The sequence below is a fragment of the Pithys albifrons genome, chromosome 13 (assembly GCF_047495875.1).
Source record: "Pithys albifrons albifrons isolate INPA30051 chromosome 13, PitAlb_v1, whole genome shotgun sequence".
Classification (NCBI taxonomy): domain Eukaryota; kingdom Metazoa; phylum Chordata; class Aves; order Passeriformes; family Thamnophilidae; genus Pithys; species Pithys albifrons.
The window spans coordinates 14,209,784-14,224,242 of NC_092470.1; the positions used below are offsets into that span (position 1 = coordinate 14,209,784).

At 46.4% G+C, this 14,459-nt stretch overlaps 1 protein-coding gene across 4 annotated transcripts in view; it reads left to right on the top strand.

Annotated features, from left to right (window-relative positions):
* The window catches only part of NTRK3 (neurotrophic receptor tyrosine kinase 3), a 220,555-nt gene that overhangs the window by 38,242 nt on the left and 167,854 nt on the right, over positions 1 to 14,459 (top strand). The window lies entirely within an intron of this gene.

Genomic DNA, 14,459 nt, shown 5'->3' on the forward strand with positions numbered 1-14,459 from the left:
CATCTTTGACAGCCCTTTGACTGTTACAGGAATAGTCCTGGACAATTGCATGCACTGGATTTGAGGACCAGCAGGTCTAGGCTGTGGAAGACCGAGCCCTTTACCCAAGATTTCTGGATGTTAGTGTTAGCAGGCAATGCAGCTGAACATAGGAAATGTTCAGTATTGACAGAAAACCTCAGTCTTCAGCTTGAGGCTGTACAAGAAAACCTTAGTGTGATATGGTTCCTAAATTTGAGACATAAACCATCTGAATACATTTCTACTATGTTGCTGTATTAAGCACAGGTTATTGAGGAGAGTCTTTCATGGTTTCATTCTCTCTGTCCATTCTCCTAATGACACTGGAGGTCTTTAGCTAATTCATTTGAACTTGGTAGAGGGTTACAAGTTTTGCAGCACAACAGGAATTGGTGCACAGGGGAGGACATGACCTGTTTGCTGCTGGCCAAAGTGTGCAGCCTTCACTGGTTGTGGGACAGTAGAGCTGTGCATGTAGGAGAGTAGGCTTCCAAAGGGCTGTGGCTAGGGCTGGACAAATTGATATTTGCAGTGCCTGAGTCCCCCTTTACAGGTAAGCAGGTACTTAAGAATGTGATTTCCTCTAAATGTTTTCCTGGGCAGCTGCATACTCAACCAGCCAGTCAGGAGGCACTGCCTTGTATTTGCAGAGGGTAATTGTGCACTCCTTATTTATTGTGTAGTAAAGAAAACAAATTAAAGCTGTGTAATTACAGAAACAGGCATGCTTTTAAATAAGGCTTAAGTAGTCAGATTTCTATTTAGAAAATTAATAATTTCCAATTCTGTCTGCATTTACAGGTGCTTCTTAAACTGTCTTCTGGAGCTCTAAATTAGTTTGTGGGCCAGCCCAGACACAGCTTCTATCAAAGAGTGCCCTCTCACATTGTCTGTCAGAGTAAGGATGGGTTAAGAATCAAGCTTTTTCTTTCAGTCTTCACTGAAGAGTCTTCAAGATGGAGACCCTGGAGTGCTTTTTGCTGAGTGTAGCTGAGTATGGTGTGGTCAGATCACAAGCTCCACAGGCATTTTTATCTATATGATCACGTTGGTCTCTTTCCCTCCAAAATGTGGATTGAGGAATAACTGGAAGGTGCTGTCAGAAATGCCACAGGGACCTACTTTGTCCAGTGAAAGACTGAGATGGCTTGTTTTCACAGGCAGACATTAACTGTGATTAATCTGGAGCCTTCCAGAACCTCATCAGTTGGTTGTGTTGTTTTCTGAGTGTGAGGTTAGCTTCACAGCCCTGGATGGGTTCATGGCAGATGTGTGGTGGTCATATGAACTGGTGTTGAATGTAGCTTTTTACTTTGACATGGGAATGCCCAGAGATATGTTATGGGTTTAGGTTTTGATAAGAAAGATACTGGCTGCATCCTCTGAAAAGCGAGGGTGCTGAGGCAGTATGAAGTTGGCGAGTTGCTGTATTCAGTGCTGCTTGTAGCCCTCCAGCAACAGGCCTGTGCACCTTCAAAGGGCTGAAGACAACTCTCCTGCAATGCTAGCGAGGTTTACTTTCTTTGCTTTGTGTGCCTGGGACCTTGATTGGGACCTCACACTAAATAAAGAAGCAAAGTGTCAGAATGCTTAATTATTGCAAGTATAACACTGTTCCCTCGCAGCTGCTGCTTGAGGGTCACTTTCTCCTCATCAGTGGTTAATGATCTATCACCTTGCTCTGAAAGAGCCATTCTTAGACACAAATCCAGGTTAAGCTACCCCTCTTTCTCTTGTTCTCTTCAGTAACCAGCTCCAGGCCCTGTGCCTGACTGCAATTGTCTGCTTGATTCTGTATGTCCTATTACCCTTTCTCCTCCCTCCTGGTGGTTTCTTTCTGCTTTGTCCTTTCATCACTGCACCATTGTCACACCCATCCTGGCAGTGTCCTAACCCAAACTGTCATGTAATTGCTCCTGATTTCCCATCCATACTCTTGAGTCAATGCATCCTAACGTGTGTGTATGTGCTGGGGCTCAGTATATGACTATTTGTGAGCTCTTGGCTCACTGGGAAGGTGAAGTAAAATACATTTACCCAAACTGCTTCCTTGATAGTTTAATGTGTTTTATTTTGTATTTGCTAAATAGGAACCAAAATTCTCCATGAATGTAGGCAAAATAAGAAGTATGAGAAAGTCTTAAACAGCCTTGAAGTTCTATTAGGTGAATGTTCCTTTAGTATCTCTAATCAGGCAGGCAGCTTGGGTACCCTCTAATACCCATTTGTACTCTAATGATGTTCCTGCTCCAGCCCCTTCCAGGAGCAAACCTCTGTGCTGTGATTTAGTCAGAGAAGCATTTTCTTCCATATGTCTCTAGTTCTAAAAGATGCTGGTCATGATTATAGCAGTCACTAAAATAAACAGCTGTACCATCTCTTCTGCTTCCATAAACTTTCCTGTTCTCCCCATCTGCTTTGCCCCCTGGATGCCAGTGTAGTGCAGGTCCTTGCTGATATGCTAATTGGCAGCAGTGGTTTGGTGGCATGTTTATTCCCAGCTTATTGCCACAGGTGACTGATAAGCAGTTAACTGCAGCTATTCCTTTTGCTGCAGTGGTGGTGGTAGGTCCTGTGTTTTACCAGCCCTTGTGCACAAGGCCAAAGGAGAGACCAGTTCCCTGCAGGACTGTGACTTTCCATCAGGCTGACTTGAAATCATTTGATCTGTATTCAGAGGGCTGGGTAACTAATTTTTGGCTGCAGGCTGCTTCACTTGACTGTGGAGAAGAGGATTTGTTGTACTGTAATAGAAGAGGGAGTGGTGAGTCTGTGACTGATGTACTCTAGTGGGACCTGAGAAAGAAAGTTTCCAACTCAAACACTGCACACCTTGTGGCAAGATTTGTCCTGCTTCAGTTCCCCATCTGAAAACCTGGAATAACATTTGTTTCCTCTGCTTTTATTTGATCTATTTGAGGCATAACATCTCACACGATGTCTAATGAAACCTAGCCTTAAGTTGTGTAATGCTGTTTTAACATAAGATGACTTATAATAGCTCTATCACAAATACATTTTGCCCACTTGGATTCTTATGTAGTGCCTACAACTCTGCTACCTGGGCTCAGGATTGTACTCTGGTTTTATTTCTCCTTCCTTACTTCGCAAAGGCTGTGGGGTTTTTTCCATCCCCTCTTTAAAAAAAGATTGCAGATGATGCTGGGGAGGTGTATAGTATGTGTTTAGAAGTTGTTCCTGTATGGATGTGTGTGGTTTTCTGTGTTGGGATTTTTTTTTGTTTTGGTTTGTTTTCTGGAGGGGTTATTTGCTTGTGTTTCGGTGGTTTTTTGTTTGGTGTTTGTTTATTTTCTTTTTATTTTTTCCCCACCCCAGCAGAGAATGAGCTGATTTCTGGAAATTTGGGCATGACAAGGAGTGGATCTTGTTTCTAGGGTTCTGAGATCACTGCAGCATGGAGGTACTCCAGAAACAGCCTCTGACCATCCCTTTTGTTGCACCCCAGAGCCTGTGGCTCAGCTGGTTAGATGTGGTGCAAAGCATTTCTTACCTGCCTATGCCAGTATGAAAGGTGCTGCAGAGGGAAGAGGAACTTCCCTGTGGGGTACATGAGAACATTGAAATCTGCTGGGGGAGAGAAAGTGAACAATCATGGCAGGATGAGTGAAAGTTAAGGCTACACAAGTTCTCTCCTGGGATTTTTCTTTCCATAATACTGGTTTACTAGCAATATTATTGCAGGGCTGGCTTTCCCTTTTTGATATACTGGCAATAAGCACCAGGGCAGAAAAACAGAAACACTAAAATCATATGTTATTTGAGCAATAAGATACGACAGGGCATGAAAGATGGGACATTAATTCATGATGGTGTGTGACAAGTTAGGAATTTAAATGTCATAAGTTAGGCAGTTGTGAGTTTTATTGGAATTATAAAATTTTATTGGAATACTGGTCAAGGGGTGGAGTTCCACACCAACTTTCTCCCCATATTGTATTTTAGAAGGGATGAGCTGTGAATTACATCGAATTCAAGAGACTGTGGGGTGTTTACAGGGCTGCCAGTGAGAGCCAGGAGTGTGTCTCCTCGGGGAAGCCGTGCGAGTGATTGCAGATGAGCATGTTTCGTTCTTGCTGTCCTCCAGCATGCCTGAGGGTGGCCCTTCCCGGCACTGTTGTCCAGGGAGCTCTGCCGGTGCCCGCGGATGTCCCGCGGGATGGGGCCGCGCCCTGCGGAGCCGCATTCAGCACCACGGACAGAGCCGGCGGTCCCTCATCCTCCTTGCCTGCAGCCTGACCCCTAACCCAGCCTCCCTGCCTGCACTGAAGCCTCCTGGCTTCCCCACCTCTTGCTCAGCCCAGCCTGCAGTTTGCCTTGCCCCCTGTGGGTGCAGCCCCTGCCTCGTTCACCTTTCTCTTGAAATAAGCTCCTTCACCTTCCAACCCGAGCCAGGCTCTTGGGGCAGTGAGGGGAGCAGTGCCTCTGCACTCCTGCCTGCAGGAGTCAAGCCATGGAATGTGATCCTGGCTGTGGGTTGCCCGGTCTGGTTTCACTGCTGATGGTGCCTCTCTCTATACTTCCATCTCTCCTGCTGTGAAACCAGCCTGCTAAGGTGCCTGTTTGACATCTGCAACACCTGCAATATCCCTGGAAGTGTTGCAGGGCAGGCTGGATGGGTCTCTGAGCAACCTAGTCTAGTGGAAGGTATCCCTGCCCACGGCAGGGAGTTTGGAATTAGTTGATCTTTAAGGTCTCTTAAAACCCAAACCACTCTGTGATTCCATGAATGCTAACTTTCTGGACTGCAGTGTTTCCTGGCACTGACTTTGCTCTGCAGCTTGAATGGAGTTGTTTTGCAGCACTGCTGCCTGGTTGCTGTCTGGGGGTTTCTCATATGAGTAGTTCTCTAGGATATCTGCCATCCAACCTCGCTGCAAGTACAATCCACGGGCTTTGGCTAAATGTTTGTTGTATCCGGTTGTGCATGTTGGTAATTGTGGGTAATTTGCTGTTCAGATTAATGAAAGAATGCCTGCTGCACTCTGAAGCACTCAGTGCTTTGTGGTGATTATTCTTTTAATTTGAAAATAGTCCTCATGCTACCCAGCAAAAAGACACTTCTTTTTAAGTACATCATGTATTGAGAAGGGGCAAAAATGTAACTTCTGTGTCCAGACATTCTTGTTTGTTTTGACAGAGCTAACTGTCAAAGGCAAAATGTGTTTCTGCTTTTGGGGTGATTATAAATGTAAAGTATAGCAGGCAGGCTTTGCTGAGCTCTGGCTGTATTTAGTCACCCTGTTCCCCCAGTCAAGTGTCCCTCGAGCTGCTAGGAGGCACATTGTGCCATGGCTCAGGTGTAGCTGCAGGCAGGTCTCTGCTCAGAGTGTTACTCCTCCCTTTGTGCTCAGCTACTGCAAACAGGCTTTGGGCAGAGATGCTCCTGTGTCCATACTCAGGTGTGCTCCAGGCATCTGCTGCCTCCTTGCCCACCATGCCCACCCCACGGGCCCCTGGGGAGTAGCAGTAACCTGGCATGAGGCAGCTCCCAGTTTGATGCTGCCTGTTTCTCAGACTGAGTGTTCTTCTTGTCATTTGATGAGGCATAGCTGGAGTGTGTGAGCCTTACCTCCTGCTGTGGCCAGGAGCCTCTGCACAGCATGGGACATGGCAGCTGCCATCTCCACTGGCTGATGGCATGATCCCTTTGGTTCCTCATACATGCACCTCCCTGTGATGGCCCACTGCCCCTGTGTGCTCCTCAGCTCTGGTCCCTCATGGTCCTCAGCTGCTGCTCCCAAGCCCCTGGTACTGTGGGCACAGGTAGCTCTGTTCCCTGCTGAGGTGGAGTGAGTGCTGCAGGCTAGTGACAGGCTTCCTTTTCATTAGCTGCTGTAAACACAGGTCCCTGGCAGTAGCCTGCTTTTCTGAGCCCAGGAAGACCATTTTTCCTTTTATCTATAATTTAGTGAAGTGTCAAGCCACAGAAGTTTTAATGATAATAAGCAGCAGAGGAAATTTATTTACTTGCTGCAAAGGTGTGGTTCATTCCAATGCTGTGTCTTTCATTCCAGGTTTTTTTTGTTTGTTTGGTGGGTTTTTTTTTTGTTTTGGGGTTTGCTTTTTTTTATTTACACTTCCCTCACAAAATGTTGGCTGTTCAAGCGACCTTCCCTGAGAAGCTCACCACTGCAGTTCCTGCTTGGCCCAGTGGCTTTTCAGCCCCATTCCCACACAGGACCTTTGGGCCAAGTGAACTAGGAAAGGAAAATACAGCGAGGTGGGAGCATTCATGCGCTTGGTGAAGTGTAATGGGAGATAAGGGATTGACAAGTTTCCCGTCTTTCACTTCCTCCTGTTGCTGTGCATTGCTTACATCTGCTTCACAGACCAGCCTCTGTGATGGATTTGACTGCTGAGAAAAAGCAGGGAAGGGTTTTTTTGGGCTTACATGTAGCGTTTGCCTTCTGTCAGCCTGTGAAGCTGCCAGTGGTGACTGGAGATAAAAAGTGGATCGATGTCATATGGAAGGACCAGGGCTCCTTCCTGAGGTGCAGGGAGGCAAAGAGTGGAGCTCAGGACTGGTCAAATATGAGCAGGGGATGGGATGAGGCTGTGAGAGGGACAGAGATCAGTCTGGAGAGATAGAGCTGCAACAAAGGATTGGAGCAATGCATCTTTAGGATAGAAGAATTGACATGGAGCAGAAGGGGAATGGGGTGTAGAAGACTTGTCAGGGGAAATGAATCTTTAGAGGAGAAGGAGGGTTAACTGGGGTGGAGAAGAAACATATATGTGTATGAGATCTGCAGGGGGAATCAAGTGTAGAGGGAAAAATGGGTTTGCTAGCAAATACTTGGGAATCATGCCTCTGAATTAACCAGAACCTTCCTCTCTCCTTTCAATGTGGCTTTAAAGGCAATATTAGAATCTTCCTAATTATTTTTCTTGGACGAGTTTTGCGATCCTGATGATATTAATTATTCTTAAAGGTCAACAGCACTCACTTGAATCCCCTTCTGTTCTATCATGTAATCAGTTAATTAATTGGAAACCATTTAGCAGAGTCTGCCGAGAGCTTAGCTTGCCTTATGCCCTGTTGTTTTGCTATTGCTGGAGATACATATATATATATATATATATATATTTATACCCCTTCCTTTCTTCAGAGACTCTGTAGAGCTCTCAGTACTATCCCAGTCCATCACATCCTCTGGCACCCTTCCCTGAGTCAGGCAAATTGGGGCTCAGGCCCAGCTGTTAGTGTTCTCTTCACTAACTGCCTGCAAGAGCAGTGTTTGAGATTATTCAGGGCTCATTGATTTTTGGGTACCCAAGTAAGTGGAGATGTTTAAATTTTGGGGTTTTTTTAATACAAATTTGATGCAAGAGCCCTTTAACATGTGACAGCACAGCAGTTGCTCAGGAGAGAGAGGGAAAAGCAGACCCTCTTCCAGCACAGCTATGCTTGATATGTTGACATTGAGGCTCTTGTGCAGACCTTGCCCAGCTCTCCCAGTGTCTTCCTGGGCATTTGAAGTGAATTCCCATCTGGGGTGGTGCCTCTTTTGCACCTGTCCTTGCTGCTTCAGTGTATTCAAGGGAGAGGTGGTGGGAAGAACATGGGAGCCTAGGAGTCTGTTGTTCACAAAATCATAGCTTGATTAAGGTTGGAAAAGACCTCTAAGTACATGAAGTTCAATTGTAGCATACTCAGAGATACTCAGAAATATCCCAAGGGCATGGATCTCCTTCCCACACCATCTCCTCAAGTTGTGCCTTGCCACAGCACTGACCTCTTTTCTCTCACACAGAGCGATTTGGTTTGCTCTGGGTTCACAGGAAAAAACCAAAAAACCACAACCAACCTGTGAGCAGGACTCATTCCCCAGTCATTCTCCATTTCTAGCTCAAAAAACAATCAAATCTGAAGCAAACAGGCAGGGTAAACCCAACCCCTCACTGGAGTTGTCATCTGGCAACCCTTGTCCTCAGTCAGCACACATCTCCAGTATTATTTCCTCATGCTGAAGCAGGAGGAAAGCCCAGCATACAGTTTTATTTTGCACCTGGAATTACTGCAGTTTGGGACAGAAGAGAGAGGGTGTGGGCAGTGCAGCCCTGAGGACCTCTTTGCTCCAGGAGGTCATCCATGGGGAAGGGCTTTTACCCATTGCAGGTTGTTTTTTCTTTTCCTTGTGCAAAAGACTGTCCTGTTTTGTGGATGTTGCTGGACTTTGCCCTGCAGGGAAGCTGGCAGGCAAAGGGAAAGCAACTGCAGGGCTGACCCAGCTTTTAACCTTTCCTCAAGCCCTCTGAGAGCCCAAATGTCTTTGGAGAAGAGCAATGGAAAGTGCATACAAGGGTGAGATGAGTGCCATCCAGATCCCTGCATCTGATCTGCCTTGACGCACAGGGGACAATATTACCCATGTTTGGTGATGCCTTTCCATCTGTACCATGTGCTGAACTGAAACTGTGAGCAACAATAAACTGAGGAGTGATTTGTCTCCAAACAAAGCTTTGTGCAGCTGGGAGATGCCTCAGAAGAGATGACTTAGAGGGTGTGGAAGTGTCATGGGGTAGGAGATGGCCTTAAAATAGCCTTTAAAGTAAAGGATGGGCTGGATTGAAGAGAGCAGCAGGACATAGCTTGCTGCGTTGGCAAAGGCAGTGGGAGGAGAGGCGTGGGACAGATGTGCTGCTGGCACTGGCTGTGGGAGCCGTGTGACAGAGGCGTGGTGCCTTATGCCTTCCCACTTACTCTGCAGCTTTTGTTTTGTGATGTTATTATTTAAAGAACAATGCATGAGACCAGCCCCTTCCCTCTCTCTCAGCCCTGTTTCAGTGGCAGTTGGGAATTTACAAATCAGAGTCCTGCAACTGAGATATGCAAAGGGGTTGATGATTCCTCCTCCAGGACCAGTGGTGTATGTGTGGAGTGAAAGAATCTCTTCTTGTGTGTCACCCATGATGGTCTCTCACTCCTCTCTGATGCAGGATGCTCTGAGTTTGAGAAATTATTGCAGATTCTGACTCTAACCCTATAACAAAAATAATTTGTGGGAATAAGATGATAATGTGATGGCATGTACTGTGTGACCTGTGCCTTACAATGCACAGGATGGAACCTGTGGACAGGAGAAAGGAGTTAGTGATGCTGTCCAAACTCACAAACGAAGGTTGAACCTTCCATTTCTGTTTCTGCATGTTTGAGTTCGATTAAAGACCTGAGTGTTGCGGAGGGCATGACTTGAGGAGTAGAACTGGGCTGTAGGTAATGCCAGACAGCGGCTGAAGACCTCTGTAAACTGTCTCACTCTTCCATAGCACTAGTATATTTATCCTGGTGATGAGCCTCAACAGGGAGCAGACCTAGCAGAACTCCTGGCAACTATAAAATCCAAGGCTGACCAGCTTCACATCCTGTTCTGCTCACTCTGCTTTCTGGGTGTGAGAGGTTTGCATGTGCTTGGCATTGCCTGCTCCTTTTGCAGGCTGTCTCAAGCATGTCCTGCTGGGGCTTGGTGCTAACATAATGGAGATTTCAATTGAGTCTAATATTTGCAGAGGCTGATTTGCGGGGAGACCTGTCCTGCCATAGCTTCTGGGACTTGCTGGGGTAATTTTAGCACATTCATTAAGGGAGGACAGTGCATTTTTTCCCTTAATGAGCAAAGCTGCTTACTAAACAGGAAGGGGGAGGGGGAGTGGGAAGGCAGGAAGGGTGATGGGGAGTGTAACATTGCTTTTAGAGGTCATTTGAGTTATCTGACAGGGATAAGCAAGCCCCAGAGTAACTTTCCATCGCTTCTCTTGTTCAAATCCAAAGCTTTAGCAGTTCACTTGCTGCAGATACGAAGGCTGGATAGAGCTGCCCCTACAGCACCATGTGAGATTGCTGACATTCTCCTCTCATGTGGCCACCAGCACCCAGCTAAGATGGCTGTGAGATGAGGGGAATCACCCAGACATTAAGGCTGTCCTATGCAGTGCCATCCATCAGCATATCCAGCATTGAAGACCACAGATAAGGATGTGCATTTCTCCTCTCATTTCTGCCAGGCAGTCACTCATGCTCCCTCAGCCCCAGCTGCTCTATGCAGTTAATCCTCCCCAGTCAGAATTTTCATGCTATTAAAACATGTGAAAAACTTCTCCTATGCACAAATAAATGTGTCAGGTTGGAAAAAAGGGCAAGTGGAGGATGAAACTGCGGAGGAGGCGCAGGCATGCAGGGTCCCTCCCCAGCAGCAGTGTTTCTTCTATTGCTTGAGCTGAACTGCATAAAATAACTTACAGTTTAATTACAGAGGCTTCTGCTTGTTGGTGTCATTAATGAGGCAAATGGCTTAATTTAGCTGAATAAAAATTGCCTTAATAATGAAAATGCTTTTCGCTGCTGGATAATAGAGGGAAAAGAAAACAGACTGTCCCCTCTTCATTTAAGTCCCCTTGTTCTGGGCCACAGGGGTCCAGGCTCCTCTTTGTCCCATATCCACCCATCCCTTTTTAAACCTAGGAGTTTGTTCAGGAGGTGTACCTCCATGGCCCTATCCATCACTTGTGCTGGGACAAAATGGCAAAGGTCACCTCCCCTTCCCTGCTGGTCACCAGCAAGCGCCTGCAGGAGCTGTGGGAGAGTGTGCAGGACATGGCATGTCCCCTCCTGGAATGTAGGAGGAGGATAGAGGGAGAGAGCAAGAACTAGAATTTAGCTGTCACTCAGTGATAAGAGCCTGTGTTTGTGGTGTGTGTGTGGGGGGGTTACTGGTGAGGTTAAGGCATGATGGACCACCTGCTGCAGCAGGATTGTGGAGTGGTGTTGGGCCTGAGTCAGTGGTGGGTTGGGTGGCTGCTGCCCTGACCTGAGTGGCATCCAGCCCCCTCTCTCTACCCAAATCCCTTAAAACCTGCTCTGGAGGCAAAAAAAGGCCCTGGCAGCTATTTTCAAAGACTGTCTCTGTGGGAAAAGAGCATCTTGTGAGTGATGGAGAAAATGTCCCATGGCAAAGAAGCAGTTTGAATATGTTCCAGGAGCACTGATGGCAGGTCTGTCCTGAAAGAGACCTGTACATAGTTGAGAAATACACAGGGAAGGCATTTTGCTTCCCGCTGCCTGTGTTTCCTTGACATGTGATGTGCCATATTTTATTGCAGGTGGAGGTGATGCATAGGCTGTTATAAAGGTTGTTTGGCACAGCCTGCTGCAGGACTACTTCCACTTTCCTATAACTCTGCCAAATTTTAATTGCTCAGGCTGAATTTTCTGTGTTGGGTGTCTGTTTCTGGATGAATTCTAATTTTTATTATTATTTCTTTCTAGTTTTACAAAAGAATTTTCTCAAATGCTTGAGGAGGTGGGAGGGAGGAGGGAAAACAAGCAGCTTTTCTCAAGCTAGAAAGTACTGGTATTACTTGTGTTACAGAGCAGCTGCACCCTCCTTTTGTAGAGAGGAATAAACTCTGTCAAAGGGCATATTTTGCTTGAAAGACTTGATTTTGCTCTGGGACATTATGTCAGCAGAATGGCTTTTGATCCAGTTGGAGAAAGAAGTTTTATGAAGGATGTTTGGGAGGAGATAGTGGAGTGGAGGAGCAGCAGTTCTTGTTTTGAGACACAGGGGTTGGGCTGGGAGGATGTCAGAGTAGGGAAGATCATAGGAAATTTGGGAATGGATAAGGAATTGAGGCTGAGACGTATTTGGGAGTGGTTGGAGAGCAATGAGTATTATGATTCAGCCTGTTGGGAGGGAGGGAGAGGCAACTGGGTGAGGAAGGAGAGAGCAGGCAATGCCCAGCCATGGCATAGGAAGATGGAGACTCTTGTCACTGCAAACAACAGGAATTTGGAGGTGGCAGCAGACTTCCAGCCTTGAAAACAGTTGCCAAAAGGCAGAATGAGCAACTGGAACTGGAAGAGGACTAGTCCTGGTTGAGAGCCATGATTTTTTCCTCAATCCTTCCTGTTTATACTGTAAAGAATGCTAAGAAACTTGGTGCATACAGCTGAGGTTTGAGCACAGGGGAAACCTTGCAACCACCAAACAGAATTTACAAAGTGCTGGAGCTCAGAGCTTCACCTGTAGAGCCATAATTTAATCTCCTTGTGTGAATGTACTGTGATTATCTCTAATTACAGAATCACATGCTACCTTCCCTGGGAAACCCTCCCCATCCAGCATGCCAGATGGATCTTTCCTGGGGAGAAATCAGTGTTGTGCTGTAAGGTTTCTCCGGAGAAGCTCTATGTTTTGCATCAAAAGTTAGTAGCTGTGCCCTTTGTGGAATCCCAATCCTGACATCTCTGACCTTTGGAGTTTTTTTGACTGAAATGGTGTATTTTTAATATGTGTTTGTGTGCAGCCTCCTTCTGTTGCTTTGCTGAGATCTGTGTCTGAAGCTGAGGAAGGACCTTTCTGACATTTTGAAGTGTCCAAGGTGTCTGTTTCCAATGGCAAACATGTTCCTTCCTGTGTGTCTTCTGGCTGATCTGAAATGGAGCTGTGGGTTCATGCCCCCTGACCAGCCCTGCAGAAGTTGATGGTCAGGTCAGATTGAACATCAGCTTTGCCCTTTGAGAGCAGAGTTTCCTAACAAATCTGTGCAAGGAAAGACCCATCTCCTCTTTGCCTAATGCTTGTTGTGGGTTGTTGTCTGAGGAAGGGAGGAGGTGATAAGAGTTGGTTTCCAAGGATTGCAGGAGCTGAGAAGTGGAGCACATCTGCCTGGCAAAGCTCCTTGCATTAGTGAGGATGTATCCTTTCTCCATCTCTGTGTCCTAAATTGTAATAACACGATCATGCTATTTTTGATTCCCTTATTTGCGTGGAAAGCCTGTTGTTTTTTCTCTTCTCTTTCAGAATCCAATTTTCTCTTGACATTTCTGCCTAATGTAGCAAAACATGACCTTTGAGAAAGGACATTCCAGTGAGATTCACTCCCTCCTCTGCATTTCTGCCTTTCTCCCACATCTTGCTGTCTCTCATGCATTCCCTTTACGCTTCCTTCTTCTCCTTGGGCCGGGGGAGGGAGTTTACTGTCTCACTTTTCAGTAACAGTGAGCTGCTCCTTCCCCTCCTACTTTTCATCTGTCTTTGCAAAGTTTCCAGGTGCTCGGTGCTTTGAGGTGGATAATAGAGGGAGTCTTGTAATATTTTTATTCCTCCCTGCTTAGCTTCACATGCCATTTTTGCCACTTTTATCAGAGGTTGGAAGTGGTTTGTCTACAGCCATAGGGATGGTGGGATCTTAGTCATGTGAAATGAGGTACCTGTGGTTTGCTGTAGTTTCCACAGTGGGATAGTCTGATGTAAAGCAGAGCCAGGATTTAATGAGGCAACACTGTGCCATCATGGTATTTGGGATTATTCTTCTGCCAGGCTCATGGAGAGCCTTTGGGATGATGTTTTGCTATGTGAGCAGCTTCCCCACTCCTAATTGTGGAGTTCTGGGCTTTGTAGCATTGCTTGGTGCAGGTGGGACAGAACAGAATGGCTTTTTCTTTGCTGCAACCTGGTGTAAGGCAACAAATGAATCTGTCATCCCAAATCCTATTGCATCAGACCTGTGCTAGCAGGAGCTATTCAAAAGTTTGCTGTCTTGGTTTTAACATGTGTTTCTGCAAATCAAACAGGGACTGGCGGCTGAGTTTGGCACAGCTGTGTAGCCCACTGCCACTGCTGTGCCACCTTGTCTCATACCTCCTGTCTGGCCAGCAGAGAGCTGAATAAACCTCCAGGTGATTCCTGTCTCTGGCCCTTCCTTGCTCTTCCCAATGGGCAGGGCTGAGGCAGAAGGGTGTCTGTAGCCTTGCACTGAGCTGCTCTGTCTGGGGCTCATGGTCAGGATGGATTCAGTGAAGTATGTGAGGCAGCACCTTCTGTGTGTTCTGGAGGCCACCAAAGAGATTGAAACAGTTGTTTTTCTCCTACAGCTTGTCCCTCTGCTTGCCACATGGACTGGTCACTTAGTCAGTGGCTCTCAGGTTGGCCGTGTGTCCCTGGGAAGGCTGCCCGCTACAGAATGTGTTTTATTACCATCTTCTTATTCTGTTAGAAACCCAGGGCTTTCTTCTTTCTGCTCACTCTCCTCCAAACACGTTTCTCCTTCTTGTTTTTATTAATTCAGTTGCTTTTCACTCTTTCATCCTCACTGGCTTTCAGCTGAAGAGATGTCTACTGGGTTGCAAAGCTCCCCCAGGTTGATGAGATTTATGTTTTTGCAAGTTTGGGCAGATGGAGAGAGGGATGGGGAGCTGTTGGCTGCTGTAGCAGTGGTACCCCTGGGTGGAAGCAACACACAGCCATATCAGGACACCTGGAGCTTACAGCTACTGCAGATCATTTGATAACACCTTGGGTAATCATCATGCTGTCATTTGAACCTGGCTGTTACTATTTTTAACATGAGGTTTGTACTTGATTTCAAAACTTCAACAAGAAATTAGACTTGTTCTTTTTGCTTATGGTTGGTTG